The 13,596-nt window shown below is 33.1% G+C and overlaps 2 protein-coding genes across 2 annotated transcripts in view; one reads left to right on the forward strand and one right to left on the reverse strand.

The window, feature by feature from the left end:
- LOC124362791 (kinesin-like protein unc-104) overlaps positions 1–6,174 on the reverse strand; it is a 130,571-nt gene extending 124,397 nt beyond the window's left edge. The window contains exon 1 of the mRNA XM_046817585.1: positions 6,030–6,174. The gene's annotated coding sequence lies outside the window, so the exon portion shown is untranslated. The remainder of the gene's footprint in view (positions 1–6,029) is intronic.
- A 342-nt stretch (positions 6,175–6,516) lies between these two features.
- LOC124362792 (serine/threonine-protein kinase mTOR-like) overlaps positions 6,517–13,596 on the forward strand; it is a 78,464-nt gene continuing 71,384 nt past the window's right edge. Inside the window, 1 exon segment of the mRNA XM_046817599.1 lies at positions 6,517–6,707. The gene's annotated coding sequence lies outside the window, so the exon portion shown is untranslated.

Below are 13,596 nucleotides of genomic sequence, written 5' to 3' on the forward strand. Positions count from 1 at the left end.
TTTCTACCCTTAAAACTACCCCTAAATTAAAACAGTAAATATATATGATTACATATTTAAAAATAATTTAATTTAGAGTAAAAAATTGCCATTTATTGAATAAAATATTTACAAATTATACAAAATTCACTCAAATATGTTATATATATATATATATATATATATATATATATAAGAACGTTGGTATTTATTCATGCCTACGTTTCCAAAATATATGAGCCATATTATGTATATATATACACATTACAATAGTTTTGGGTCTCTATTATACTGCATACTTTCACATTGCTCCAAATATTCACACTCCGAAATTTTCAGTTACTAAGTAGAAAAAAATATGATAAGTTTTTGGACCATAACTCCTTCAATTTTCATGTTATCAAAATTTATAAAAAAACCATTGTAAAGGTAATTGAGAGAGCTACAACATCCTTCATTGCAATATATAGTAAAAAACCTTTTTCTCAAACGGTGAAGGGTTAAAAGGCTTAAGAGAGGCTGTGATTGCGCTGCCACGCGCTCTTTAAACAATCATATCTCCGTCAATTTTTGTTTGACAGAAAAAACAAAAAACCAAATTGTTTGTCAGAAAAAAACCTAAATTTTTCATTCCTACACTTTTATACGTATCTGTCGTCATTTTTGAGATATTATGAAAAAAGGTGGTATTTTTAAAAATTTGAAATTTTTTAATCGTGACTTTTTTGAAAAATATGTGTCCTGAAGCAGCCAAACTGATACAATCTATCAAACTCTTCATAATAAAGTTAGTTCTAGGCGGAATACGATTAATTTTAATTTTGGTGGAAATGGCACTTATGAAACCCATTGATTTAAAAGAAAAAACATTAGATGCTCCTCTTATTTGCAATACAGGTCACTTATTTTACGTGCAAAAGACTTAATAGTGCTCATTTTTAAAGCTTATTTTAAGCACTACAAAATCCTTTTTTATTAGAATGCCTAAAATGCATCTCCTCGCCGCTAGATGGCATTGACCACATCGATTAAATTTCAGACAAAATAAAAAACGGCTTTGATCTTTAATATCTAGCTTAATATTGCACTTAGAATACTTAATAAAAAACTTAATTGTTCATTTTTTTACCTGCTACTATTTTGTTCTTTATAAAATTTTAGATAAAACGTATATTTTTGGAGATATTTGCAAAAAACCAATGAAAAACGTGAAAAAATTGCGAATTTTCAATTGCCAATAACTTGAAAATTATTGGATTTTTTAAAAAACTTTATAGATGATTTTTTGCTTAAAATTAGGCCTTCTATCGATATCCGAGGTTATTTTGAAAAAAAAAAACAATTCACCCCCGAGAAGGGGTGGCAACCACCCCCAGGGTGGTTGCGGAGTTCAAATCATTTTCACTTTTGAAGTTAAGGGTAAGATGAACCTAATTCCAAAATTGTATTCAATTCGGTTCACAGTAAAAAAATTCGAAGCAATAATGCTTCAATGACTGCACTATAAGTAAAGTATTTGATAAGATCAGCTATAATAATTTTTTATTAGATTGTAAGCATATGGCATGTATGGTCTCTTGTTTGATTGGTACAGGAGCTTGCTACTTACTTAACAGGCAGGTCTTTTATTAAGTTTGCTACCTTTGTAGACACTTTCTATGCAAGTTCCGGGGTTCCTCAAGGGTCTCATATGAGATTATTCTGGTTTTCTTCATTTATGAATGACAAAGCTCTGTACTTAAATAGTAAATTTCTTACCTTTGCTAACACCATGAAGAATTTTTGGGAAATTAAATTGGTTGACGACTACCAAGCACTGAATGAACTTCAGTGTTAGTGCCAGGTACTTTCATTAAAACTTTTCTTATTTCGGTCTTATTCTGTTATGTCACTTTGGATTTAGAACATCAACCTAGATGGCATTTTATAAGGTACTAGACTAGTACACCAGTTTTTAGGATACACTTCAGTTATGTGGTGTCCTTACCAACAGAACTAAAGTTGAATTGCTTCAGTGAGTTCAAAATCAATTTTTTAAGAATCCTAGGTGTACAAGTAGATTTTATATATATCAAGGTTAAAGTATTTGACCTGTAACTACAACTTGGTCTACTACAATCGGTTGATTAGAATAAAATTGTTGTTCTTATAATGATGTACAAACTTTTGATCTATCATGTAGGTAGACTGTTCCTGCCTCCTGAAGAGAATTCGAATCCTTGTACCATCGGGAACTAGGTTGCTGCACATTTTGATTCCTCTCTGGAATATTGAGACTTGGCAATAAAATCTCTTTGTGGGTTCTTTCACAATTTTTCAACATTATTCCCGTTAAAATTGAGACATTTATCATAACGCTATACAAGTTTGATTCCAGCTGTGTAGAAATGTGCCGCCTTAGATCTTAATTAATGCCAATGTCACTATCGAAGCACTGTGTTGCGAGCCAGGTCATCATCACTGGAAAAAAGGTGATAGTCGCTTGGTGCCAGATTTGGACTATAAGGTGGATGATCAAACACTTCCCAATCAAAATCATCCAAGACTTGTTGTGTATGGGGGCGTGCATTGTCATGGAAAAACAAAACTTTTGAGCTCAATTTTCCCCTACGCTTATTTTGTATTGCTCGCCATAACTTCTACCACGTTTCACAGTACCTCTCTGCGTTGATTGTTGATCCTCGTTCAAGGAGATCAACCAGAATCACATCCTTAGTATCCCAAAACAGTTGCCATAATATTTCCCACTGACAGAGTTAGGAGAAATTTTCTTGGTTTTTTTGGAGAATGTGTGTGCCCCATTCCATAGATTGCATTTTTGTTTCACAATTGACATGCTTCACCTATGTTTCATCACCAGTAACGAAATGATCAAGAATTTTGTTATCTTGTTTGTCGTGTTCATCAAGAAAAGGTAATGATGTCTTGATTGATGATGTCTTGACATCAAGTCTTTGATTTTTGTGATCTTCGGTTAGGATTTTTGGAACCTACCTGGCACAAAATTTGTGGTATCCAAGCTTCCCTAAAAGTAAGCTTCATGAAATTTGTGGGAAATGTTCCGCGAGTTCAATCATTGTAAAACAGTGATTTTCACGAACTTTGTCATTGATTTTCCACATAAAATCTTCAGTTACTACGCTACGACTATTGTCATAAAAATTAGTGCGGCCATTTTAAATGTCCGTATTTTGATATTTTTGTCAGATTAGTTAACATTTAACCTGGGGACCAACTAAAGGTGACTACTGAACCACCACCAATAGCTGGGTAGGCGGGCCACTTGCAAGGACAGGATCGCTCCGCGATCACCCAGCCAAGCAGCAGCCACGCTCGACATTGCTTGATTCGGTTATCTTTTGATAACCATTGTACCCGCTACACTGCACCATTGGCACCACACATATACACTTCAGATAAAACTGTACATCATAGGAACATTTTTCCTATCTGAGAAATGAACCACTGGTTTGAAAGGAATTATTTTTTTAAATACATTTTTAACAAATTTTAAATAAACATTCAGAAAATATATTTAAAATTAAATATTAGTATTTTTGTTACTAATAATATATTTTCATAGTAAAACAAAATAGCTAAATACAACCAGGACTTGTACTAAAACAGGAAAACTCACCTAAGTGAAGTCCAAATAAAATTTTACTTTTAGTCACAAAATAATAAATGTCACTTGAAAAAATAAAAATGTTAATTAATTAGTTTTTTGAAAAATAATCCTCTTTAAAACTTTTTGCTTCAACAACTTTACTTTCTAAGAAAAATTTTAAAATTTAAGAAATTTGAAACGAAATAAACTTACTTAAAATTGGTCTATACTAAAATTCAACAAAATTGTAAACATAACTACTTACAAATATTTCATTGAAGGAGGAGCTCTTCTTATTGGAATACACTACTTTGTAACGAAAAGTCACAATTCTCCAATAATTTTATATCTTCTTATTATATTATTTTATATAATATATGTTTTATATAATATTATTAATATATTATATTTATATTTAATACATCTTATAAAAGTATTGGAGAATTGTGACTTTTCATTCATCAATTATTACAAAGTACTTAGAAATAGTTGACACGAATTAAGATTTTCTAAAGATTCGGTAAAGAATACCAACTACTGTCATCACTAGAACAAATTAACTCTCTCCAAGAGCTCACTTAAATCGAAAAGTGCCTACAGGCAGAAGCCCGGTAAGTTAATGAAAGTCTTCTCTCTCAAATATTAATATCACATTTACACTGCTCATCATATACTTAGTAAACATATGTTTTGCAGTCCTAGTACTGATTTTCTTATAACAGGCTTCAACCAGTTGTACCACCTACTACTACTTATCAACTTTATTGTTACTCATCAACGCACATAATTCAATCTTACTTCTAACTTAAAATTATACATATTAATACAACGTATAAGTGGTACGTTTAAATTTTTTTGTAAGTGAGTGAGTTTTGTAAGTGTATACAAGGATAATTACCAAGTTTAAACATAATCGGATTAGTCTAGTACCTAGTCTGCAGGGTTTAAAGAAGTTTTTCATGGAAAACATACTAAGAATAAACCAGAGAAATAATTTTTTTTAATGTATGTACAAAATATGTATACAAAGATGATTAATAAGTTTAATCAAAATCAGATTAGTCCAAGTACCATACCCAGCCTCCAGAGTTATGTTCCAATCAGCAAAATAGAAAGTCCCATCAGGGAGCTTTTCATATGTAGACACTAAGACTACAAATAATGTCTGGCAGTGATTCCCCAGCAGCAAAAAGGTTAATTATAGTTGAATTAATCACTAAATAGGTCTAGGACAGTGATCCTCTTCCTCTTCTACCAGAATGCTGGGCCTATTGAAGTGACTACTTCTTTTGGGGGGGCTGTGGATGTATGTACAGGGGAAAATCTTTCATTTTGCGTCACAGAACTTCACAAATGTTTATGTTTTCCACATGCTTTCAAAGTAGAATGACAGCTTTACCGAAACGTAAAAAATCCGTTATATAAACATCTATCTGAACTAACATACAATTTAAAGCATGTTTTACTAATACTACCAGCAGTCAACAACTAGGCATTTAGATTGGTGTCTACAATCAGCTGTAATGTACCGTACATATTATTATTAATTGTATTCACAGGTAGTAAATATTTGTTTTTTTCTTTTTCAGCTAAAAATTGTAATGGAGGAAAATGAAAACAATTATTCCGATTTATCCACAAAACCAAATAAAAAAAGGTGGTGATGAAAGCTCTGAGAACAGCGAAGTAGAATTTGTAATTTACATAGGGCAGAAAACAGAAGTAAGTGTAAATAAAAATACGACTGATGAAGTGAAGCAAGCAAGGAAAGAACTTTCAATTTGTTCTTTTGTAATATTAGTGTCTTTACCAACATGCTTAAATGCAATGATAAGCGAATCACATACTCTTATTCTCATTATTTTTCTGCCATAAATACTATGTGATGAGGGACAATTCCTCATCTGTCATATCACCTGAGTTCACTACTTGCAATCATAAATGGTGTTACAGAGATACCTTTTTGAAATTCATGAAATTGACGGAGGTATATTGATGGAAAAGAAATTTCTTCTGTGTGTTCATAAAAAAATATACTGATAGGAACTATTATTTTCTCCAGGGGCTATGCATAAGTATATGTCTTCATTCCTAATTAATGTTTGTTGTTGGGCTACTAACGCCCAACTGAAGTTTTGCTAATGCCTTTTTGTTGAATAATTAGGAAACTACTTTTTCAAAATATATATTCACAGCACATTATGAGAATTAGTCACTTCTGTCTGAGTCTCACATTAATTAAAAAAAAATAATTCAACTAGAGAATAAATTGCACTCTACATTATATAAAACTGAGTATAACTATGCTCACACATAATAGCAATAAACCAATACTTGATTTGAAACCATATTGTGTTAAGTTCAGCATTTACTTTTATTTTTAAATTAACGAGAAGAACCTAATCTCAATAGGCCGATTTGTTCAAATAATACATGGACTTACCTTTCACTACACCTTTCAGCTTTCAACAGGAATACATTTTAACTCAAACGTTACAAAGTTACACACACTTACAAATAAAATCAACTTTATTTCGTTCTTTTACTATCAACTTTACATTGATTTTCTTGAATCAACTTTTTGACGTTTGTCAGTATCTTTAATTATTTGTAAACAACATCAGCTGAGTAGTGTTTTAAGCTCAAAGACCTATAGTAAAAAGACTTCAAAGATTGTGATATCATAACTGCCGGTGTTACCGGCTGAATGATTACAAAATTACTTACATAACCTTTGTCACCATTGTAAATATAAATATTATAGATAATACGTGACACGTGAATAGAAGAGACTGATTTATGTTATCTCTGCAAATTGATTATGGTGTACCAAAATCTTCTTACCATAGTAATTTCCGTTTACCAATCCTGATATTTTAAGAGGCGGTGACTTTGCGACATCTGTAGACTGTAGATTATACAACACAAACAAAAACTGTAAAGAAGAGAAGAGGGTCAAAGGTTAATATTATGATCGTTGTTTTTAAGCGCAGAAGAGAATGTAAAGAGTTGTGTGTAAAATGTATGAACTAATAACAGTTGTGGTGACTTATAATTGATTTAAAATAACTATGTATTTACATTCAGATATCTAATTGAAGATAACCTAATTTTTAAGAAGGTAAGTCTTGTTCTAATATTTAAAGAAGGTAAGGTTTGTTCTAATATTTAAGAAGGTAAGGTTTGTTCTAAGTTTAATGGTTGATAGTTTAATGCCGTATTGCTATTGACATTAACTTATGTGTCCAACATTTTCTATAAATATACCAATTCCAACAAATAAAGACTTAAGCAGTATATGTAATTCATAATTGGGCACATGCTAGGCCTAGCCTATGTGTTCCCACACATTTGATATGTGACATGAGTCACATGTGTTTAATAACAAATGGGTGACCCCTAAGGTGGCTGCAATATTAGTAAGTGCCCACTACCATAATCGAATCGGGTATCAAATGGCTGCAGTATAATAAGTGGCCTCGAACACAATCAGATTATGATTATTGAATTGAATCAGATCATCAATATTCATGACCATCCAAAAGACTAAAAGTAAAATGTCGGAACAAATAATGTAATAGATGTTATAGAGAACAAAATAATTTTGCTAGTTTTCAGCCTTAGAAATTAATGTATAAATATTAATATAATTTACAAATTATAATGTAATATATAGTTTAAATAATTACAACAAAATATAAAATTTAAATATGGGTAGAATATGAGATTTATGTATTTTCAAGGATAAACGTGGCTGCTTGTGAAACAAAGAAGACACGTACGTTACTGTTCTTGCCGCCATCGATTGTTTTTATCCGTAGGATAATTCGATATTACAATTTATTTAACTTAAGCATAGTAATATTTCTCACCATAACTTCATTTGCTAGGTATGGTCCCCCCCAAATTTAAGAAATATTTTTCGTAAATTTTATATTTGATTAAAAAAAAGTGTTTATTACAAAATTTTTTATGGTTAATTTTACAATATAGTGCAATTCTACGTTTAATTCTGAACACAAAAATATATACTCTTATTTATATTGCTTTTATTTTATATTTTTAATAATTTTTTTAAAAAAACCTTGCGCGAAGCTCCAAAACAGCCCCACACTACAGGATGAAATGACCGCCAGTTCTAGGGTTAATATCTAAGTCTAGGCCATAGTTGGTTTTGTAATGTTATTGTAAAATGTATGTTTTAAAAATTGTTATTTACTAGATTCTTCTTGTTACAGTAATTTATTATAACTCTTATTGTGTACGAGTTTTAAGTTGGATAATATATGGAATTGTTTGATAATAGCAATCGAATAATGAGTGTAGGCCGCTTACTAAAGTCTCCCCAAAAAACATATGATTTTAAATTTGAATTTATTTCCAAACACGATTTTACGGGTAGGGTACGATAAGCGGACCCGGTATTTTATATCGAAGGATGTAATCATTGATACCTAATATTCATATCTCAAATCCTAGACCATCAATCGATATAAAAGTATAGTCCTCAACAACAATAATATGTTTTATATTAAAATATTAATTTAATATTTACAGTGATTAAATAAATTAATATAACAAAAATTAGGAAAACTGAAGACAACAATATTTGCTCCTCTCACAGTTACAAGTTGTTTCTTTCCCACAAATTTCACATACTTAATGGGGTTTTCGGTACGAGTCCAACATGTTGAAACCATGTAAAATCTATGTCATCATTTTTCAAACCAATGTCGTAAAGTTTTCTAAAATTGACTGCCATTTTAATTGAACAAATTTTACTTATGTAAAATTGAAATATTACCTTACGTGTATTATTTAGAAAGTGTTTACAGCTGTTGATATAGATTATTTCAGTTAACTATTCAAAATAATTTAAAATCAGTATAGATTGATTATATCGATGGTTATGGTTAAGTAATATCGTTTGCCAATTTCGATATGAAAAACCGGGTCCGCTTTTATTTTTTTTTTTTTTTTCCTTGGGGCGGCCTACTGCCATGCACTTAAGCCTCAAGGGCCTTTTGCGCACCCCGGAAACACCATGAGGCCTACCAGTCTACAACTTCAGCAGTTCAACAAACCGCCGAAAACAACCTATCAAGTCCTCCTGGGAAAACTCACCATCCCTGTTCAAGCTACCAAAGATGGCATACCGCTCTCTTGCTATTGCAGGGCAATCAAAGAGCAGGTGCTCAGCAGTCTCCTCCTGCTCATTACACCTTGGACCACAGAGCGGATCCTCCTGAAGGATGCCAACTCTGTGTAGATGCTTCTTCAGGTGACCATGCCCCGTAATGAGACCAATGACCTTAGAAGACATTGATCTGTTTAATGAGAGAAGGTCCGAAGCCACCTTGGGGGAAGGTGACTGTAATACCATCGTACCCTCCCCGATTTTACTACTAATTTTGAGTGATAATGTCGAACTGAATTAAGTTGTAGGCTGTTAAAATTGTATTATAGTGAAGCTATACCTTTATATGTAAAATAAATGTATTTGTTTCAGATTACATAAAATAACTAAACTTTATTTAAAATGACATTTGAGCAGCAGCGTAGTACTTACGATTACTTTAGCCAATCTGAAATGGTATTTCTGCAGATACTGATTCTGTCAAAAGTACATTTATTAATAGAAAAGTAATAGTTTGTTTGATTTCGACTAAAATAGTACATTGTTTTTCATATTAGTAATACCAAATTTTATTAATATTAATATAAGTCTTCTCAAGATCATTTTTAGACATGTTGTGTTTGATTTACTTTTCTTGCAGCTAAACACTATTTGATTTCCACCTTTAATTCTAGTTTTCATCTCGTCAATTAAAAGCTGGACAATTTGGATTTAAAGTAGCAAGGTCATTATCTTGTAACCATTTAGAACATTGCTTAGTGTTTATAAAAACATTTTGAGCCAATATCTTCATATTCATTGCCATTGTTCTTGTTGTTGTCACTAGCCTTCTCTTACATAAACGAAATAACAGCTGGTAATGACGTCACTAGTCTAAATAAAGAAAGCTGGCAATGATTATTTATGAATATCTATAGGTCAAATGTTGTATTTCTATATTAACAATATTTAAAATTGATAATCATAATCCGATTGTGTTGGTGGCCGCTTATTATACTGCAGCCTATAAAATTATTGATTAGAAACATTTCATTTATAGTTATTTAAAATTAACTATTTCCATTCCTTTTTATTGCATATAATAACAATATTGTTCTAAGTTCATTTAAAAACATTAAAATCATTTGTATGGTATTTGAGTAATTGTCACAAGAACAATGGCGATGTTCATCATGTTACTAGTGTCACAAGTTGTAACAAAGCTGTAGAACAAGTTTATTCTTCAAAATAAACAAATGTAACAAAATGTTACACTGTTTCATTTGTTACATTTTTTAAATACACAGAACCAGATGTTTTTTTATTCATCATTAAATTATTACTTTTTTGGGTACTTTGGGATTATACCGACCACACCCAGACATGAATCGTTATTTCACATTTCGTTTCTACTGATTACTAGATTAGCGTAGAACAATATTTCGTCAATATAAAACAGGAATTGTCTTATCGCAAACACCTCCCCATCCTCAGACAGAGGTCAAAGTCGAGCGTCTAGTAGATAACGTGATTGCAGAGTCTCGCCGCCCGTTCAGCTGGTGCATCGCTTTGTTGTACTTCCGTGTTTTACCTCTACATTTCTCCAAACACAAAAATTCAACAAAAACAAACATTTACCAAACTAAACTTTTTATTAAAAAAACACTCAAAACTTGTTTTTATTCTTGATCACATTCCGCCACCCAAAATGCGAGTGCCTCCGGCCATCAGCGCGGGCTTCGACAGCACCTTCGGTGCTGCCCCGCGCTGATGTCGACGAAAGAAAAACATCCCTCGAGATAGTACCTATCAGTAAAATATCAAATTCTAGAGGGGCTAATCAGAAATATAAATTGAATTGTAATGGAAAGGCAATGATGTACCGTGCAAATCACGTGATGCCGCGCGGCCTGCCGTAATCAGGATTCTCGAGAAAGATAAGATAACAGCGACAACAATACCGATCACAATACCTGGAAATGCTTGTAAGTTTGTAATTTTGTAATTGAAGAGTTGTTTTTTCGTTCTATCATGTTTGTTTCTATAAATTTCTATTTTTGTGTTCTTCATACTGGTGTGGTCGGTATAATCCCAAAGTACCCTTACACTGTTTCATTTGTTACAATTTTTAAATACACAGAACCAGATGTTTTTTATTCATCATTAAATTATTACTTTTTTGATATAAAAACAATTGTAATTTTAACGTAATTGAATTTGAAATTTTGGTTCCAGTAGTCTAGATAATCATGAATATTAATGATTCACTTGTGTTGGTGGCCGCTTATCATACTGCAGCCATAGCCTACAACATACATTTTACACCCCAACCCCCCTCCTTTGAGGGCATCACAATTCGTCTTTAAAAGATGATTTTGACAAAATTTGTGATATGTGTTTCAGTGCCTTATTTTCTGGAAAACTAAACAAACATTTTCAACTCCCTTACTTAGTATTGGGAGGGGCGAGTCAGCTTCTTGTTGAGGCAATATCCATTATGTTCAAAGAGACAATTAGTGATGTAATTTATTGCTTGGGAACAATTACTCTAATTTATACTTTATGAATTACTACTAACAGTTCTGATTCAATGAATTATATTTCTGACACTAATGTTGTGTTTTGCCTTGTTGCCACAATCAAGAAAATATGTCAAGGAGTATATTTATGGTCATTTAAATTTACTCCAGTCTTAGATTTTTTTTAATTCCATAGTTGATTTTGTTTTGTTTCTTGATCAAGAAAATATGTATACATATACAGGTCTGAGAAGCCTCCTTCTGTCAAAAGACAATGAAGGTGTGTTTTATAACAGTCTATAAATTCATAGTAAAGGTTAGATAGTAACTTTATCTTTTATATCTAATACTTAATATTTGCTGAAAATGTAGACTACAGTTAAAAGTATATTTTAACTAAAACTTCTATTTTTGTATCTGGTTATTTTTTTACTCTCTGCTCAATGGCGGTTTCAGAAAAAAAGGTTGCAATAAGACGTGTTGTTATTATCAGGTTTATTTTATGCTTTCACACTGTAAATGTAAACAAATTGAAAATAGTGGTAAAACTAATTAAACATATGGTTGTGCTGTAAAACAATTTTTACACAGAACAGTTTATTTATATTTTATTTTCATTAGCAATTTCAATATACACATAAGTGTAACAAAAGAACTAGATGCACTGAAGTTTGCTACAGTAATATACAAAACAAGTTGTTAACACATTCACTGCGGATGACAAAATTACTAGCGACAGAAAATGCGGGAATTTTTTTGTTTTTTACTTACCCAAAACGGAGTCAGGATAAGTATCCCCTGAAAGGGTTGTCCAAGGTATCCCGGAAGCTTCGTTGGTCGGAACGGGTGACGTCATGTCCGTGCCGAGTCTGCTCGTCAACCGCACCGGGTGCCGGTCCCCGTGTTGTATGTGCTCGAAGCGCACTAGTTTTCGGCACAACCACTCCCGAATTACACGTATATAGTACATGAATGACACGTAGATAGTACATCAATTACACGGATATATTACATATTAGTTTGAAAAATATATAACATCAAAAACAGTTAACACTCTCCCCTCCCCTAATAAAAATTAGAAAAAAAAAACTATATACATCCCCACCCACCGCCAAAGACTAAAAACTACTTATTAAAGCAACTGAGTTCACACAGACCTGGTTCGTCAGGGCACACTGCACAATAGTACACTGTTTCCTTACGCTTGCCTTCTTGGTAGCAAACGCGGCACTTCCGAGTAACTGACTTGCCGTTTCCTGCGCTTCGTTAGTTTGGAGAGACGATGCATGCTGTTGTGCGTCGGTGTGTGATGAGAAGTGGGCCTTCCTTTGGAGGGAGCAGGTCTTCAAGAACACAAACTCGGAAGTCATACAGGGACAGTCTATCTGAGTTGTACATGTTGTACAGGTAAAAAGAATTTACTACAACAACCTGGAGAAAGTGCACAAAGATTTTCTTGTGCCATCGCAGGGTCTTGCGCTCACAGGGGTAATAAGATACCATTTGGTCCAAGCGGTCAGTCCCCTTCATGTGAGAGTTGTAGTACATGATTGGTTTTGGCGTTTATTTTTGGTTTCGCCCGTTGGTGGTTGGACCATCTCATTGTCATATTGTGTGGAGATGTAAAAATTATCCATGAACAGGGAATGGCCTTTTCCCAGGAAGTCACTCATCAGCTTCATGACGACTTTGACGGTATGACCTTTGCCACTACAAAAGTCATGGCTCCCCGTGTAAACATGGAAGCGCAGCATGAGTCCCTCGGGTTCATTCAGGGAATAAATTTCGATTCCATATTTGTGGCGCTTGCCCTTTACGTACTGGCGAAAGACCAGTCTGCCACGCCACAGTACCATCTCTTGGTCGATTGTCAGTTTACGGTTGGGATAATAGATCTGTTGCATCTTATTGTTGAAATAATCAACAATATTTTGAATTTTAAAAGACCGGTCGTTAGCAGGTTCGGGGTGATCAGGGGTATCAATTCTTGAATAATGCAGACATCTCAAAAGAATCTCAAAATACAGATTGGTTTGTCTAATGATATTCTCTAAAAACACAGTGTCAAGAAGGAGATTGAACCAGTCAATTGGTTTATTGTCACCTGGAATGGGAACGAGTAAGCCAGGTTGACCAGTGAATGGCAGGTCACGTAAACCAGCCATGTCGCTGGCCGTGCTGGCCCACTGGGGGTGGGGGACGCCGCCTTCACTGTCCCTAGAACTGTTTGAACTCAACTCATTGTCTTCATCAGATGAAAAATTATCGTCAATAACATTATCGTCTTCCTCCACTATGAGTACATACACTTGTCTGAAGAAGATAGCCTCGCTATCGGAAGACCTCACAAAACAATAAAAAGTCTTAAATATTGG

This window comes from Homalodisca vitripennis, chromosome 5 (assembly GCF_021130785.1).
Source record: "Homalodisca vitripennis isolate AUS2020 chromosome 5, UT_GWSS_2.1, whole genome shotgun sequence".
Classification (NCBI taxonomy): domain Eukaryota; kingdom Metazoa; phylum Arthropoda; class Insecta; order Hemiptera; family Cicadellidae; genus Homalodisca; species Homalodisca vitripennis.